Source organism: Rhagoletis zephyria, unplaced genomic scaffold, assembly GCF_001687245.7.
Source record: "Rhagoletis zephyria isolate East Lansing unplaced genomic scaffold, Rhagoletis_zephyria_1.1 Rzeph_scaffold_06729, whole genome shotgun sequence".
NCBI classification, from domain to species: domain Eukaryota; kingdom Metazoa; phylum Arthropoda; class Insecta; order Diptera; family Tephritidae; genus Rhagoletis; species Rhagoletis zephyria.
Genome location: NW_016163812.1, coordinates 2,268 through 22,332, shown reverse-complemented (window position 1 = coordinate 22,332; position 20,065 = coordinate 2,268). Strand labels below are relative to the sequence as shown.

General features: G+C 35.5%; 1 non-coding gene across 1 annotated transcript; it reads left to right on the top strand.

Moving 5' to 3' along the window:
- The first annotated feature begins 1,292 nt into the window (after positions 1–1,292).
- Positions 1,293–1,364, top strand: TRNAE-UUC (transfer RNA glutamic acid (anticodon UUC)). The gene has a single exon. It is a non-coding gene; the product is annotated as a tRNA-Glu (tRNA).
- Positions 1,365–20,065: the final 18,701 nt, after the last annotated feature.

Sequence of the window (20,065 nt, the reverse complement as noted above, 5' to 3'; positions counted from 1 at the left end):
GTTCGAAAACATTCAGCTCGACGTGAGTTTTCCATGTCAAGTTCGTATCGAGAGTTACCCCTAGATATTTCACATCCAGTGAAAGACTTTGATTTACGCCCCTAAGCACTGGAAGGTTGAGACCTACTTATTTTCTTTTCTGCGTAATTCTTGCTGGAATTGACATGCCTTCTGGCCGCAATATTGTGTACTAACCAACTTCCAGCTCCTCCTCGATCTTTGTTACAAGGTCACTCAGAGGTGATTCACAGGACCTTCCGCTTCGGTATGCATGTTGATGAACACTAAGAGGGCTGTTCCCGAAAACCCTTGATCTAGTGTAATTCTCGACCAAACAATTCCTGTCCAGTTTATTAATGAACATAAGTTTGTAACCAGTTTTAAATTAACAAAAACCTAGGGTGCGATTTGAACTGAGAATTTGTTGTCCATTTTTAAATTCATGCCCAAATTTGAAATGATAACATTTTAGTACCCAATTTTAAAGTTACCAAAAATGTGTTTCTAGTGCTTAGATGAGAAAAAAATGTTGTTCAATTTTTAAATTACTTACGAAAAAATTATGACCCGTTTAAAATAACCGAGTATTTATAACCAGTTTTTATTTTCAAGCGTCTATATTTATTCTTGGTCTCCATATCATTAGTGACATACTTGGTAGCTCTGAGAACAATAACATCGTCCGATTATTACTTAAAGCCACTGTGCAGTAATAGCAAAATATCTGGTAACTCAGCCATTCAAATATACATACAAAGAAATAAAAAAAGATATTATAAAAATTATTATATCCATTTGCAGTCTTACACTTGTACATATTTTTGTGTTTAAGAGCCAGTATAAATATTTGTGTCTATTTTGTCAGCAACCCTTCCTAGCCGCAATGCAAATGCCCGCATCATCATCACTCAACTTAAAAGCATTGCCTTACGACGAAAATGAGAGCGCGCGCGGAGCTGATGGCATACCAAAGTCATTCACAAATGTTTTAATTGCTCCCCTGATGAACATTTAAGAATTGCCAAAAATAATAACACGAAATGAAATTGGGAAAGTTGTGGATTGGGTTAAACTTAGACGGAAGAAAGATTAATGGCAACTGGCAAAAATGGTAAAGAGAAATAGTTTCGTTATTTATTTTTTATGCATACACGCCCAGGTTATTATTATTCCATTTTCGTATTTAGTGATTCACCAAATATTGTTTTCTATTTATGCCCAATATTCTGCAATATTTTGCATGGGTTCAGCGCCTATTCTATCCATACACACATATGTACATACACTCGTAGTCCCATATGGTCTAGTGGCTAGGATATCTGGCTTTCACCCAGAAGGCCCGGGTTCGATTCCCGGTATGGGAAGTGATTTCGCTTCAGACTCTTATTTAATTTTTAATTTTTATTTGTTGTACTCGTATTTAGCGTTTTGCTCGCGCTAAGAGTTTTGTTGGCTATTCTTAGTTTTAGTCTGCACTTTTTATTTAAAAACTTCCTTTTTTTATTTCATTACAATCTATTCCCTTTTCCTATTTTGAGTGTACCATTGAAAATATACTTCATGCTGCTTACAGCAACCAAAATAAATGAATATGATAACCATTAAATTACTAAAATTAATTATTATGAGTGCTCTTACCGTTATTCTCATAAGTATATGAATAAATCTACCCCATCTCTGATAAACTCAAACCACCTGCCGCTCGAATTGAGGTCGCAAATAGGTTCATTTAACGATACACGAAAGTTAGAGAGAAAATGGAAAGAGAGCAGGGGAAAGGGTTGCTTTAATGAGTAATGATGTAAATGTAACACTGTGAAAAAATGTTGATTGAAATTTTTTTTTCCCGTTCCCGTGTTCTTTTAATTATTTTGCAACTCGATAGTCAGTAATCTTGAGACCGATTCCGTTCAAATTTTTTTTAGAATGGCACTATCGATTGTATCGAAAGTTTTAATATAAGCAGGAAATTTCCTTGAAAAAATTCTTTTTGTAAAAATAATAAATTTTGTGCAATTTTAGGCATTTTTCTGCGCAGCGTGAGAGGGCCTTGCAAGACTTTGAGAATACAGCCCCATGATTTTTGTTGTAAAATGAGCATTATTTAAAAAATGGAAAACATTTTGAATGTTGTTGAATTAAGTTCAGACGGAAAATTTATTTAATTGACCAATTAACCTTTAATTGAGCTACCGCTTCGCGGTGTTCACGCACAGTTAGCTGAATAAAATTCTTTTAAAATCTTTGAAAACGAATTATCATTAACACTTTATTTATATTTTTTTTTACGATAATTTCGCGATAGTATCGATAGTTTTCCGGAATTTTTCTAAACGATTGATAGATTGACAACAACATACTATCGCGATTGTATCGATAGATAGTCTTTCTAGAAATCGCGAAAACTATCGAATGTGTGACTATCGATAGTTTCCCACCTCTATTTCCGTATAAATATACGGATAATTCACTGGCACTAAATGATAAATTAGCACATCAAAAGCACTTGCCGTTAAATCGGCTCCATATATCAATTTTTTAGTAACAGAAAATTGTTTGTCATTTCAATGCTTAGCAGAAATTCTTGAAAAAAGAACGAGGGAACTAGTTTTTTAGTCCGAACTAAATCGTAAGCTACAATTCAAAGCATGACATTTGTTTACAGGCTAATTAGTGTAAATTTATTTAAGTGTAAAAAAAATCACTTCGGACGTGATTCGAAAAACATTTTTTTGTTAGCGCAATTTATGTTTTAAACCACAATTTTTTAGTTACAGATTTATGGTGCCGAAAGGGTTAAAAATAAAAATTCATATTTTGAAACTAAGTTCAGCATTTGAAATATTCTCAAAATTAAAAACATTTTCTCAGAAAAAAAAATACAATTTCTTTGCAATCCTCAACCTGTTGAGAAGCTAAAGAAAATTTGTTGTAAGTTTGAGTTTTTATATTTCAGCTTAATTCCTTATTAGGCGAATGGCAAAATCTGTAAGAAACTCTCTCGCTTAACTCACCAATTTTTCGAGTGTGGCGCCCCACCTTTGTATTACCAGCAATCGCTTCATTGTCTGCCAACCGGCGCCACTTGGCCACACCACTCTATACATATGTACATACATACCTACCTATGTACCTACATCCACCTTTATTTCTACCAAATTTGTTGCTGTCGTTATTGTTTTTTGCGCTTACTGTCGTTTTTCTTTTTAGCAGCAACTCACTACTACTACTTCGTTTTTGTTGTTGGCAATTTTTATGCTCAATTAAAATGTTTTAGTGGAAATAAATGCGCTTAATTAATAAACACACATTTTGCGGTAAATGCGAAATCGTGCATATGTACATACATGCATACTAGGGTGATGCAAAAAAAATTTTTTTTTACTCGGAACTATGCTCAACAGTTTCGTTTAGACGCCAAAATTGGTCTCAGAAAATATGAGTCCTTAATAATAAATAATAGTAAGAATGTCCGCATCACACTTTTCGATTTCCCATTAGAATAACATGGGAAAAATTAAATTTGTACTTTAGATTTTTATATTTGACGAACGAACGATACGTTGTACTGTAAAANCGGCGCCACTTGGCCACACCACTCTATACATATGTACATACATACCTACCTATGTACCTACATCCACCTTTATTTCTACCAAATTTGTTGCTGTCGTTATTGTTTTTTGCGCTTACTGTCGTTTTTTTTTTAGCAGCAACCCACTACTACTACTTCGTTTTTGTTGTTGGCAATTTTTATGCTCAATTAAAATGTTTTAATGGAAATAAATGCGCTTAATTAATAAACACACATTTTGCGGTAAATGCGAAATCGTACATATGTACATACATGCATACTAGGGTGATGCAGAAAAAAAAAATATTTTTTTTCCCTCGGAACTATGCTCAACAGTTTCGTTTAGACGCCAAAATTGGTCTCAGAAAATATGAGTCCTTAATAATAATAATAGTAAGAATGTCCGCATCGCACTTTTCGATTTCCCATAAGAATAACATGGGAAAAATTAAATTTGTACTTTAGATTTTTATATTTGACGAACGAACGATACGTTGTACTGTAAAAGTCTTTTCGATAAGTCTACTCGGTCAAAAGTTATTCGAGGTCAAATTCGAATTCACGGCTTTTGAGGTTATATTATGGTAAAAACAAATTTTTTTGCTTATTTCTACTTAGGGACCCATTTAGAACTACTCTTCCCCTTTAAAACTCATTTGCGTTTGTTGCGATTTGACCTTTCTTTCTCGAGATATACCAGTTTTAATGTGCAGTACTTCGGTAGTTATTACTTATCATAGCTAATACCAAAGTACTGCACATTAAAACCGGTATATCTCGAGAAAGAAAAATCGAATCAGAACAAGCGAAAATAAATTTTAAAGGAAAAGAGTGGTACTAAACGATGCTCTAAGTAAAAATAAGCCAAACTATTTGTTTGTTGTGCAGAAGTAAAAAAATCGAAAAGTGCGATGATCACCCTAATACATACAAATAGATATGCATAATTGCATGAAATGAGGCGGAACGAATGGCGGCAGCCAATTCAGCGGAAACGAAAATGTTACTCTTGTTTTGTAACGGTTATATGTGTGCGTTTCTGTGTATTTGTTTTGGCTTAAAAGGAGGCTGCTGTGATTGTGTAAACATTTTGTTAATAATAATTGTTGTTGCTATTATTGCTGCTTTTTATCGTCGTTGTTGCTGTCATTATTGTCATGCTGCCAGTTATTGCCGATTTAAATAAATGTCATTTTGGCGCGTTCGCGGCACCGGCACCGGCAGCGGCATCTGCGACAGCTGTTTATGTTGTGGTTTGCAATAATTGTAGTACAAAATGAATTTCGCCAACAAATATGTTTGTCGGTCGATATGTTGTTATTCTTTGGTATAATTACCAATTAAATATTTTTCATATTTTTATTGTAAGTATGTTTGCTTTTTTACACGGTTTCAAATTTAAGCATGTACGTTGGTAAGTGTGCATCTATGTACATATTTTCATTTCCTGTTTAGCTTCGCCTTTGAAATTCTTAAATGACCTTATGTGTATATGTTCTATTGCCTACTTTTAGGCGTTTGTTCTAAAGCATGCAACCAAACAGCTGCGGAAGCAGAGCCCATTGCGGCAATTACGATAATTAAATGGCTGTTGGTATACACATGCATACGTCCAAAATAAGCAGGAAAGAACGCGTCTGAACGTTTTGAAAAAGGTGACGAAAGAAGCGAAAATTTTTTGATTGCAAAGAATATCACCATAGTGTTGGGCTGCCAGACGTCCTGGTTTTCCAGGATTTGTCCTGATTTAAACAAATTGCCCTGGTGTCATGGTCCACCCTTCAACTGTCCTGGTTTTTTTTTTTAATGAAGGTCAATGCAGACACCCATCTAATTTTTGGCATATTTTTGCTTTGAAAAAAGGTTAAACTTTCTGTCATTAGTAGTCGAAAAACGATAATAAAAGATTATTCTAACATGTGAGTTTACCTTCTTTCTGTTTAGTTTATTTGGTAAAAATCTAATTTTGTACCTTTAGGCGAATGCCAAAAAAATGCAAGTTCCTGAGCGCGTACACGGCTGAGGGGTCACACATACATAGGTACTACTAATTTCACGAGCTAAAATCTCTTCCAAAAGGCCTTTCTGAAAAACATTCCTTTCTCCATTTTCATGAAGCGCATTGTAGGATATGTGGAAATTTGCTAATGGTGGTAAGGCAAGAATTCAAGTCCACCTTAAAATCGCCGAAGATTTTTCCAAGTTACGTCACTTTTCCTAATTTCCTAATAATATTATTGTTTACCAAAATTCTACTCCACATACTAATTTTCAACAATTGCATATAATATTTACTGAAATATCGCAGTTTTTGCATTTTTCGAAAATACGATTATATGGGAAGTGGGCGTGGTTACGGACCGATTTCGCCCATTTTCAATACCAACCTAGCCTGGATAAAGGGCACATACCAAATTTCGTTGAGATATCTCAACAGACAGACGGACGGACAGACAGACATGGCATAATCGACTTCTCTTTTCATTTCCATCATTTATGTATACATTCGTCCATATCTATCTCGATTCGTTTTGACAGTTACAAACAACCGTTATGCGAATTGATGAATTCACCATAGCTGTAAAGCAGGGATCACACGATTTGTACAGATTTGTACATTTCACAATTACAGAGAGGAGTTGTTTGAAAAGTTGTTATTAAGCTGAACTCAATCTCGATACAAATTTCTAGACAACACCACTCTGTGGCTGCCAAATGCTCAAATGTACAAATCTCTGCTTTACTTCAGTATAACTAGGTCCCAATCAAAAGATCTACGTCAGTAGCATACATTTATAGGAACAATAAAACACAGCGAAAAAAGTATATGTATTTAGTTACATACACACCCGCACATGCATCCAAAATATGCACACAAAACACAACTGAGTCAGCTAAGAATTGTCTGGAAAATCGTGACCTAAGCAAAATCAAAAATGCAAATTCCGCGAGCGAGCGCCAATTGCTGTTGTCTCCCGAAGTGCTTCCTGGTTCGAAGTGGCGCGAAGGCATTAGAAAAAATTAGATACACTTGTTTGGGCGAGCGTCCGATTGCATCATGCGGCACAGGCAAGAATTACAAGCAGCTACAACAAAAGAAGGTGCAATTGAATTTATATGTAAAAAAAAACACAGCAGAAAAAGATTGCAAAGTCTGCGACGACGGCAACTACATATTTATTGCCGTCAATTGAATTTGCGGTCAAGCAGAATTTGCAAATAGAAATAATGTTATGTATGTATGTGTGTTTTTAATAGTCATAGGGGGCGGCGTGGTGGGTATTGTGGGCAAATAAATCGACCAGTAGGCCTAGGTTCTGACTTTGGCTTTGAGCGCGCGCAATCGAGTGCAGTGGGCAATGATGTGAAGTGAGCAAGCGCACAGGCGGCGGCGACATGTTGGTATGAGTGTCTAATTGCAAAGTGGGTACCCTGTAGGAAATTTTTGTGATTTAAGGAAAGTGTTCACATTTATATTGCATACAGGCATATATAAATATGCTAATAAATAAAAATCGATAATTGTATCGATGACGATGTTATCAACGATATCTATAGAGATATCGAAAAAAAATTTATTCAGAAACGCAAAAGTAACAAAATATTATTATTTTACTTTACAAATTTCTTCGTAAAGCTTCCATATTCTTTTGAGAATCCCGTCCATGTATATCTATTTTGGTAGTAATCACGAAAATCTTCATTTTTTTAAATGTTGAACAAATATGTATGTATAGTATATACATTGTATACATATACCGATACTAATATCGAAAAACGTAACTTAGCCACACTGCCCAAAAAATCTGCACGTCCGGTACATACACACAAATGAATTCAAGGCCGTATTTTGGCTTAAATTGCTTAACTTCGACAATTTTTATGCAATTGCATTAGATGAGGTATCATTTTATTCAAAGATAATTGTTCTTTTAGATAAGTATTACATATTTGACAATTTTCATAGAAATTTTTGAAATTAGCGATGATCAAAGTTAAAAAAAATGAAGAAAAATAGGGGCTCATTAAAATTTAACCGATGAAAACTCCCAACAAGCTAAGTCAAATAATATATTGTTATACATCGTTCGGGTGAAAAATAGTTAAGCTATTAATTAATATAACATAAGTGCATAAAGTACGAAAATAACGGTTTTTTTGGTATAAAAAAATGGAGGGTTTAGGATCTAAACGGGACCTATGTATTTTCATGTTGTACTCGACCATACCTACAATCTACACTAAGTTTGGTTTCGGGTGTATGTCATGACTTTTTTTGTAGCACCTTGTAACCCACTTATCCAACAATAACGAAAAATACAATAATTATTCTTATTTTTACCTTGTTTTGTGTCGGGTATTTGACAATTTTAATTGTTATTATTCAACAAGGATAACGAGTACAGTGCGTTCATTTTCCTACAGGCTTCCGGAGATAATTGTGAAATACGTTTAAAGAAAAATAATTAAAAATTACATAAATTTATTGAATTTACATACACACGTATCTTCACCTGAAATGTAAAAAGATCTAGGTAATATATTTTTTTCACTAAACGTTGTTTGGGGTTGTAATTCAATAGATACATATCAATAAAAAAGTGATGTTTTTTTTGTTAGCTAGGTCTTTTTAATTTCCATGACGATGTTAGTGACGGCGTTTTGCCTTTCAGGTGACGATATCTAGATATGTATGTACTTATGTATTATTACTATGTACATACTTATGTATTATTGCTAACAAATTCGCAAAACTTTTACTTGGCGTGTATAGCGAAATTTTGCAATTTCCTTGATGTGACTTTCGTTAGCGTTATTGAACTTAGCAGAACTCAAATTACTTACGTATGTATGTAGGTGCAATGGACACCGAATGAGCTAATTGAACTCGGAGCTAAAAACTACGAAATTTGAAGCTTAGCAATAAATGAAATGAACATACGAAATTGTGAACACATGCATACATACCTAGGTATGTATGCACCACTGTTGTTAGGTCTGAAAAAGTGAAAGAATTTCATTACGCTAGCTTGGGAAAGCATTCTAATCGAATTTGGCCAACTCTTTCATTATACAATACATTTATAACGGCATATTTCACTCCAATTGCGATACCTGTTGGCACTTGCGAATTTGCTTAAGTTCCAGTTCCCACCCTACTTACTCGTAGGAGGCGTGACGCAACTTTGGCTAGACTGCAAGCATACCTACCCAAGTATAATAGTATGTATACATACATATATGTATATCCATGTAAGAAAGTAAATAGGAACTCATATTTCGGGAACGAGCCACTTTCTTCCCTACATTTTGTATGCAAGTAAGCGCAAGTATTGTGTGAGTTAAGGCATCTAGTCCCGGTATTCGGGATCCCGACAAAATATTTTTTTTTATTTTAGCTTTTATTTCAACGTTGATTGATTAAAATAAAAATTCTGATAAAAATAAAATATTTGTGTGTAATACAGGGTTGACATTTTGAAATTCCTGCCTGTATTTCGTTTGTAAGTCAAATATAAGTGGCATTGTCCTACCCTGGTACAAAAAAGAAGGTAGTTCCAATACTTAAACAACTTTTGACGGATAATACACTTTTTTTAAGTTTCATAAATTGTGAATATTATAAACCGCCTTGTCACTTTAATAATATAAAAACAATATATCGGAGAATTTTCTTTCCCATATGTATGCCACTGTAATAAAATTTCAAATCAAAAATCATTACCAGTGCTTGGTATGTTTTTTTACTATGCACTTTTTTATTAAAAATATTTAAAATGTAAACTGTTAAAGGACACTTCATCGTAATGGTTGTTGAGTATGGTAAAAAAATAACTTGTGTCAAAACCTAGCTAATTGGACAATGTTTTTGAGTGCAACGTTTGCCATCTTTTTACATGAAAATAATGCAATATTTTAGCTGCTAGTAATTTCGCACAGAAAAAGTTATTATTTGACCTAATGTGTAACGTTGCGTTTTCGCAACGGCCCATCCTAATTGGGACTAAAAATTTGTTGATCACTTCTCCATCGTTTTTAGGCCCAAGATAGCTCATATACTACGTTTTATTAAAACATTCCAAAATGTTTGGCCTGTGGGGTGAAAGGGATTAAGAAATGATATTGACATTATTGTGTCATTATTGGACTGTTGTCATTTGAAGCGCACCCGTCGAGTGTACTTACAAATTTGTTTATTTACTTTTTTCATTAATTTATTAATTAATCAAAGTTTACTGTGCCTTGTACATTTACACTTTGCACAACACATACGCATTTATTTACATATGAACAAATAAATAAACACGTATGTATGTAAATAAATGACAGTTATTGGTATCACATTAAATTCGAGTGATCGCCAATAGCAATGGCAAGCGTCCGTCAAATGCAATATATACAACCACAGAAGCAGCGTTTCGTCTAGTCTTGATTGTTGTCATCCGGTTAGTTGCATTACGTTTTGTTGTTGTAATTGTTCTTAACAGCTCTCACGTCCCTTCAGCGATTGTGTTGCAAATTACGAAACTAACCCTGGTCTGCTTATTTTTTGTGTGTCTTTTTTGCTAAACAAATAGGTCATCAAGAATGCAGCAACATTTTCCCGCTATTGCTAAGCCGCAATGTTTGAAACAATTATGCAGTTAATTATTAATTTTTTTTACGATGAAACCTCGAAATAACGAACCCTGATAAAGCGAAAAGCTCAATATAACAAAACTTTTGCTGAGTTCCCTGAAAAAACCTCGTTGTATGTGAGGAATTCTTTTTCGGTTTCGTAAAAAAATGATGTTATGCTTCCGATTCGCTTCAAATTTTTTTCATGGGTTCTATACCTGAAATAAACTAAAATGTATTTGACAGATTTTGTTGTTCTTTGGGCTTTTTTTTCTCAAATGCTCATCGTAGCCAGGTAGGGGCAGGGGGGTGCTCGAGCACCCCTTAACTTTCAAATTTTCCTTATACATAAATAAAATAGTACCCTGAAATGCCAGCTTAATAGGGTCGAGCGTGGTTATTGTCCGATTCTTCCCATTTTCAATACCATTTGTCCCACGCCCGAAAGAAGTACACGTACCAACAAGTTTCGTTAAGATATCTAAATTTTTATTCGAGTTATCGTGTGCACAGACGGACGGACGGACGGACGGACGGACGGACGGACGGGCAGACAGTCACCGCTTAATCGATTTCTCTTTTCACTCTGATCATTTACGTATACATTTGTCCATATCTATTTCGATTCGTTTTGCTTGTTACAAACAACCGTTATGTGAACAAAGTTACAATATCCTTGTGCACAAATGTGCTCGGGTATAAAAATCCTCAAATACGTATTGGCTTATTTTACCTATTGAACACATAAAAAAAGTTTTAAGCCAATCGAAAGTGTGACACTAAATTTGGTGTCCTATATGAAAAAGAATGCCTCATATATTGACGGTTAACTATGGTATACTTACAACCATTTTATTTTTACAAAATTTTGCATATTTCTTTGTATCGACTCTTTGATGTTCTATAAATATAGGGAAACTATAAATGTAGGGAAACATTTGTCCACCCCCTTCAACCTCGTTATATCGCTGCTTCACTGTACTTTATTAAAGCTGCAGTTGCCCGCAATATGTCTGTTCTTACGTTGTCTATTTAATAATTAAATTTGTTATCAGCTTATACTATTTATAAATGTTTATAAAATAAGCGATTATGTATGAGAGTTTCAATGTCAGAGGAGTTAAATGATGTAACGCGATTGTACATACATATGTACATATACATGAAAATATAAATATTTTTATTTTGCACACTTTGTTCGAACTTTGTATTCAAAATTTTTGTTTTCGCATACATATGTACATATCTGTATGTATGTTAATATGTTTTCAAAGTTTCTACTTAAGTAGTATGAGAGCAACATATGCGACTAGCTTTGTTTATTGTTTCAAATTCAGTAACAAAAGAAATAATATGAGGTATTCGCAACGGTGTCGTATTGTTGTATGTTGTAAACTTCGGTGGATACATTTGGATACAATTTTCTATTTTTTATAGATACTATAAAGGCTAAGGCAGTGGCAACACTGCTCTCTGCTCATCGTTTCAGTAAATATACACCCGTAGTGAACTGTTAAATTTTGTATAAGTTTTGGCCACAGAGAGCTTTTGCTTTGGGTCCGGTCGACATAAAACACTTTTAATTACAGGTTGGCACGACCGCAAATAAGGGTTAAGTGAGAGTGTGTTAGTGTGCCTTTTATATGAGTCACAACGAAGTCATAACTCCCGTAATAAAAGGTTTCACAAGCTTCTATAGATTATATATAAACTGGCACAGAGTAAAAGCTCTCTTTAGTCGTCTTCTTCTTCTTCTTCTTCTTATTTGGCTCTACAACCTTTCATGCGTTGGGCCGAGACCAAAGACAACTGCACCAATCGCTTCTCTCTTTTTCGATCTACCGATCCCAAAGTGCATTTCTTCATAAATTGGCTTAATTCTGCCGAATGACCTAGCCATCACCATTTCAGGAAGATATCTTAATTTAATGAGTAAAATGCTCGAGGGGACATTAAAGAAATAAAACCTTGGAGAAAAAAGGCGAACCTATATGAGAATCCAGATGTTGTCACAGAAAGCGGAGGAACCTACAGTTTTACGCCAACTCCGAACGGCGATTGTAATTTTATGAGAAGCTGTTTTTCTTGACAGAAATACACCCGGAGGTTTGCCATTGCCTGCCGAGGGACGGCCGCTGTTAAGAAAAAAACCTTTTTTCTATTTTTTTATGATGTTGTTTTGACCAGGGCTTGAACCCAGGCGTTGCGGAGTGAAAGCGCGCACTGCTTACCACTACACCACAGTGCTCGATAAGATGAATTTAATCCGTCAGTTATCATTTGACTTGAAATTATCATAAAAACTTTTTCGGTACGTTGTAGATTTGCTTTAAATAAATAGGATGAAAACATTGGAAAACTTGTGAAAACAACAAAAATTATTAAAATCAATATTCAATCAACATTGTGTCGTCTCCGCTGAGCGGTTTAAATAAAAAATAAATTTAAATCAACCGGAAAACGCCGGCGGTAAAAACGCTGCCGCCGCAATTATGAGCCTATCCATATGCCTTTGTGAGTTTCAATTTTGACAGCGGTTAACCGTCGACCGCTTTACCGTCGTCCCCTGCAATTCTGGGTAGAGCTTATGTTGTAAATTGCAGTGTTAGCGCTGCACGCCTTAACACCTAAAAGGCTTGGTGTGTAGTTTCACTTGTATAATCTTGCCGGAAAAAGTCTGTGTACTCGTAGATATTTGTATGATGAACATCACAAAATAAAATCATGTAAGGCAAGCACACCCGCCGGCTCCGCCTCGTGTAACCAGAAGGCTGCGTAAACTCAAGAATGATAGAATACAAGATTGCGCCAATCGAGCTGAGAGCAACCGGGCGTGACGTCAACAAATACCAGATCGAGGGAGCAAAAATGAACCTAACAAGAAGAAGAGGAAGAATTGAGCAACAGGCAGTGTTGCCAAGTTTTGAATTAAAAGAGCAGCAAGTTTTTATTGATGTATTTAATATACTTAATAGGGAAGGTGCCTCTGACCGGCTGGTTGATGTCCTCGTAAGGACAAAAGCTGACATCACCGCCATCCAAGAAATGCGATGGACGGGGCAAGGTAAAGTAAGCGTGAAGCCTTGCGACGTCTACTACAGCTGCCATGTAAAGGAGCGCAAATTCGGTATTGGATTTGTGGTGAGAGAGAGACTCCGTCGCCGAGTACTGTCGTTCACCCCGGTGTACAACATCTCGTTCATCTGCGCCCATGCCCCGACGGAAGGGAAGGAGGTATCCAAGGATATCTTCTGTGAGCGGTTGGAACGTACGTACGAGCGCTGCCACGATATCAAAATTGTGCTTGGCGACTTCAATGCCAGGGTAGGTAAGGAAGGCATCTTTGGAACCACCGTCGAAAAATTCAGCTTCCACGACGAAACGTCCGCCAACGGACTAAGGCTGATCGATTTCTCGACGTACGAAAACCACACTCTATAAGTCACTCATCATGCCCGTGCTGGTATATGGCGCAGAAGCATGGACAATGACAACATCTTATGATGCGGCTCTTGGAGTATTCGAGAGAAAGATTTTGCGGAAGATTTATGGGCCTTTACGCGTTGGCGGCGGCGAGTATAGCAGACGATGGAACGATGCGCTGTATGAGCTTTACAACGATATGGACATAGTGCAGCGAATTAAAATACAGCGGCTCCGCTGGCTTGGTCATGTCGTTTGAATGTACACCGACGCTCCATCTCTGAAAGTATTCAACTCGGAACCCGCTGGTGGTAGCAGAGGAAGAGGAAGGCCCCCACTGAGATGGAAAGGCCAGGTGGAGAAGCACTTGGCTTCACTTGGCCTTTCCAATTGGCGCCAGTTGGTATAGAAAAGAAACGACTTGCGTGCTTAGTTGAACTCGGCCATAATCGCTTAAACGGTACAGCGCCAAATAAGAAGAAGAAGAATCTATTTCTTCTCTTGCTGTGTATTTGACTAGCTTTGTAAAATATTCGCTCGAATGGCATTGGTGTTGCAGGAATACGTAAGAACGTGTCAGCAACTTTTTTTTCAAGCTATTAGATGAAAAAGCCCAATATACAAGAGGATGTTGGTCTTTATCAATAACTGCGTTTTCTATATCTAATATATAAAAATCTCGTGTCACGGTGTTAGTGGTCGAACTCCTCCTAAACGGCTCGACCGATCTTTATGAAACTTTTTGTGTACATATGGGTGATATGTGAATCGGAGGTAAAGTATATTTCATACCGCTAGGTGCAGGGGGAGTGGGACCTCTCATACAAAACGAATTTTTCATACTGCTAATATGTGAAAGTCTTCATGGTAGAGTACTGGAACTTGGAATGGAGAAAAATTCACGAAGAAAAACTGGGGCTATTGTAAAAAGGGGCGTGGCACCTCCCGTACAAACTACCACTGATAAGTAATTAACAAGGATTCAAAGATTTATGGATTTATTCGTAAAAAGTAAAGGTTTATAAACTGCAAAATTTATGAAAGCGTCAAAATAAAGCTCTTTAAACCTACTTTATTTTTTATGAATAAGTCCATTAGTTTGCAAACCTCGAATTCGTTCTACAAAAATGAGCTACATAAAAAAATACAAGTCCAGTTAGTTTTTTCGGTATTCGAAATATCAGAAAAATTAGGCAATCGTGAAAAATCACCATCTCCAGCGAAAACCAGAAACCAGAAATCGAGGTAAATGAATAAAATTGTAAAAATTTCATGGAAATAATTTATTTATTTATATTAAAATTCTTTTGTACCATTCTCTACTACTTTTGAAAGTTGAGCGCATCTTGTGTTTATAGAACTTTTTATTAAACAAGTAATTTTTAAGGAAAAAAAAAACACAACCGGCCTCAAATTTAGGAGTACCGTTAATTTTTGCATGCTCAAATGATCGGATCTAAACCAAATTACGGAACGACCCTTAAGGTGCCTTCTTTCCGATAAAAAAAAGAATTATTGAAATCGGTTCATGCGGTTCAAAGTTATGCGGTGGCATATATAAAAGTAGTTTAAAAATGTTTCAGTTCTTTGTTAATTTTATGTAAATAAAATCAGCTTATTATCTGATGATATATATTGAGACGTATGAATTGAATTGAAATAAATGCCAATTTTTTGTATGAATATCCGAAAGTATTTTTTCTGTTATCGATATTTTTTGTCGCGTTTATCGATATTTTTATCGGTTTTATTATCAATATTTGGTTGAATGTTACTATCGATTTTGTTATCGATAGAGTTTAAAGATAGAAATGAAGATAAAGTGTAGACAGCGGTAGAGGTAGGGATCTAGATAAAAAACCCAACAAAAAATATAACCTTAAGCAAAAGCAGATGTATGTATGTATGTATGTATGTATGTATGTATATTGGTTATGAGACAAAATAGATGTGTAACGTAGGTTTCACTTCTCCAGTGTGGCCCAGGCGCACTTACTCATGCCAGTAGAAAAGGGATGCTAGTGGAGAAAAATGGGTGGAGGAAAATATTTCGACGCCAGCAGCCGCAATTTCTTCACAATAAATGGGGAATTTGATCTTCCGAAATAGTGCGTGATGAGCCAAATTTGAGTATAGGCTTTACGCACTTGCTTAAGCCACAGTAGAGAGACTATTTCTAGACTGTGTGAATTCATTGTTGATTAGCAGCCAAGTTAATCTAATCTAACCCAACCACTTTTTATTTTTATAATAGAGCTTTCGAAAAATCGAATCAAAATCTTTATTACCAACACGCGATAGTGCTTATTGGGTCATTCCATAAAATATTTACACCTCAATATTTTTTTTTGGGGTGAAATATATTTTTTTACATTCTTTATCGAAAAAAGAGGACCTCTATTATTTTATTTCGTCATGATATGCGAAAATCTCGAAAAAAAATTTCCGAAATTTGAACTCACGGAGAAGTATCTTGTTTTTATTTGTTTGCAGTTTATACTATAGTTTATGTACGCAGGTATGATAAAATATGTAACTTCTACAGTTTTGGTGTTTCCATTCTCACATTTTTACAGCGTACTCCATAAAGTTTGACAACTATTCAGGTCGAAAAAAATAAAAATCAAACATGATGAAGTTAATAAAAAAAATTCGAGTTTTTAATGCAACCATTTTTTATTTTAATCTAATCTATCTCACACTCCCATGGAAAGCCAAGGTAATTACGCACATTTTGATAACTTGACTGATTTTCTCCGGGAAATAGTTTACTCACTGCAAACAAAAAAAGATACTTCTCCGTGAGTTCAAAACTTCGGGAATTTTTTTTCGAGATCTTCGAATATCATGAGGAAATAAAAAAATAGGTGTCTTCTTTTATTCGATTAAGAATGTAAAAATATATATTTCACCCCAGAAAAAAATATTGAGGTGTAAATATTGTATGGAATGACCCTTATATTTTTCAAGGTTACGAAATTTGTATGTCGTGTGCTTTCTAATCAGCAGACATAAAAATACTAAAAAAAAAAATCTGAAACAAAATGTTTGTTTTAATTTAGATCAACGAAATTTTTCAGGCATGACATAAAAGTGCGTGCCTTCAATATTATGTATGTATGTACACTAGACCGTACAGAACAAAAAATCGCCGTACACCGCTGAGTTTAAAGCAGATATTTTTGAAAGGCGATGTCGAAGAAAAATTTATTTTCTCTTGGCCGAACGTAGCAGTCACCCTTTAAAATTTTTCATCATATCTTCGGCCTTAACAGTCGGAGATTAAAGTATGATATGTATATGGATGTTGCCCGCCGCTGTGGTGTAGTGGTAAGCAGCGCGAGCTTCCACTCCGCAGGGCCTGGATACAAGACCTGGTCAAAGCAACATCGCAAACAAATTTAGAAAAACTTCGAAGGAAGTTAGCGAACCTCAGATTTGGGTCCAGCGAGTCTAAAACCCTATATATATGAATTTTCAAGTTTATTAAATGAGTTTTTCCCTGTTGGTGTTGGTTGATTTTTCCGACAGGGTGGTAAGATGATTTATTTTGGAACGAATTTCCGTCATCCCTTGTCAAGTTTGGTTTGCAGACAAACCGGTTTCGGCGTTGTGCCATCTTCAGTGTCATTTTTCGTTCTCTTTCGTTTTTCCCTACTTGGCCTTCAAATGACCTGAAATGTACCAGACGTGACGGGGGCTAACAGAACTCGGATTCGCATTCAGCGCGTCGAATAACATAGGGATATAGAGGTTTGGTTCAATATGCAGCAAATTTGTTTTTTGTAAACCTTTATACCCAGTAGAACTTGGGAGCATCGTACGATTGCTCGGTGAGTACTCCCTTGGGAGTATACGAATACTCCCCATTGCTCCCTATGCTTCTGTGTATAAGCATGTAATTTTGTATACTCCCTTTAACATTGGATGTCCTAGGAGGGGGAGTAATCACTTTTACCTCCTAAACGAGCAATCGGGGAGCACACACAGAATTATCATCCCACAAACCTTCTAATGAAGCAATACGGGAGTACTCCCATAGTTACCTCCCAGAAACCTCTCAAAAAGACAACAAGGGAGTGCACATAGAAAACATCCCATATTCCTCCCGAAGGAGCAATAAGGGAGTGCTCCCATTAGAGGCATCCCGAAAGCCTCCTATAGGAGTAATAAGAGATCAATGATAAAGAACATTTTAAATTAGCCAAATAAATTTTGCTATTTATTAAATTTTTTATTTAACTTTTTAATCACGTGCATTTGTGCAATTTTACAAGATCTTAACAGATATAAGTACGAGATCAGATAAAACATAAATGATACGTCTTACATAATTGCTTAATTTTAGAATTATATTGCAGAGAAATCATATGAAAGTAAAACATAATAATAACAAAACGGTAAGATAAGATTTGAATTATATGCACCTATATGAACATATAAGTATGTACTCCTTATGATTTCCTGGGTGTCAAGGATGCTTGCCTGTTCAGGAATCCACCAAGCGGGGAAATTGTGAAGGTGACTTTGCTTATCTGACATCTTTGTCACCCATGCGATGTTTAAAACCGGGGGTCACACTTAAATGCAAACACTAATTTGCGAAATCTGAAAAGTATTTAACGGTATATTTATAAGTAATACAATACTTAATATATTTAGACAAAAGTTGAGGTACATACCAACGGACTTTTATTAAAATCTGTGTGCTATCCAAATTAGATTATTGTGTCCTCCTTATACGTCTATAAGAAATATTTTCTGTTGTTTTTTTTTTCTATGATACATTTTTCCGAAAACACAAAATTTCTTTTGAACGAGGTGCGTATTGCTCCCCTATCAATCAAAAAGAACACTCTTGGATTTCTCGCTTAGGAGACATCGCTTTTTGCTCCTAAGCGAGTAATAACGGAGTACAAAACCGACAAATTTCAGTTATCGCTCCGTAATCATGCCTCAGGGAGTATTCTTTTATTGCTCACTTGGGAGATCTCCCGCTTGGCTCCTAAACGAGTAATAAAGGAGTACAAAATCGACAAAAATCGTTTATTGCTCCAAAATCATGGCTCTGGGAGTATTCTTTTGTTGCTCAGTTAGGAGATCTTCGATTTGACTCCTAAGCGAGTTATAAAGGAGGTCAGAACCAACAAATCTCCCCTATTGCTCCGAAATCAAGCCAAAAGGAGTACTCTTTTATTCCTCACATTGGGAGATCTCCCTTCAAGTTCTAGTGGGTAATTTAAATTGCGTTTGTGTCTGTGTACATTTTTACGACATTCACATTGTTATTTCACACATCAACGCTGAACTTCATATTTCAAAAATTTGATTCCAACTACTTTGAAATGCATTTGGCTTAAAGCAATGTAAAGTCAGTATGCCTCTTTTACCGATGACTTTTCATTCTGAAATAGTTAATTGCCACACAATTAGATGATTTTACAACTAATATTGAACTATGTATTTGCAAAGATATGTACCAAAAGTGTTAGCATTTTGTTTTTCTCAATGACGCTGCTAGGTGTTTATACATACATACATACATCAATTTGAAGTTAGTTGTTACATAAGTAGGAATAAACTAATTTTTCTGTGGTAATTGGTCGAGCTACGCCGTACTGGGAGCAGACAAATTTTGCCGAAGCCTTTGCTGATAAGAAAAATGCGCCTTAGGCGCGAATTCTTGAGTTGATTTAAAAAATCAAATTCTTACTACACATTCCCATTACAAAAAAAACATTAAATAAACAATAATTTGGGAAATTCATCTAAACGCGTAAACTGTGTAAACCTCATAAAATTGTTTAATTTTGTACGGAAAATCGGTTTATTTACGAGGTTTACACAGTTACGAGGCATTTACGCGTTTATATGACTACCCTGATTGTATTAGTACCTAAATCGTAAAAAACAATATTCCTACTACAATTTATGATTGCCATTAAAACTGGCTATGATAAGCGGAAAAGTTTGTAATTTTGCTTTTAATACGAGCTCACGCTCGCTGTTCGCCCACCACACCTACCTCGGAAACGCATTCATTCATACATACATACCTACCAATGGCGTAGCCAGGGGGGATTCTTCATTGAACTACAATTATTTACTTTTGAATTAATAACACAATACTATTTTATCCTTCTGATTTAAAATTTTTTTTTATTTCAGATAGATGACAAATTATCTTTTAATGAATATATAAAATTATCGGTTGATGGATTATGGATTTGAATATTGAGCCTATACATACTAGTCTTTTCAGACCTTTTACGAAACACACTGGGCTTTTCAGGTGATAAAACTAGATTCGAGCTATGTGTACACATTGGTTCTGGTAGCAATAAAATATCAGACCGAAATAATACCGTAATTTGCCCGGTTTGAGATTGATGCGCTAAAACGCTACTCCCTTCTCTCTCCCGTCCATAAAAATCCGAATTCAGACGGTCT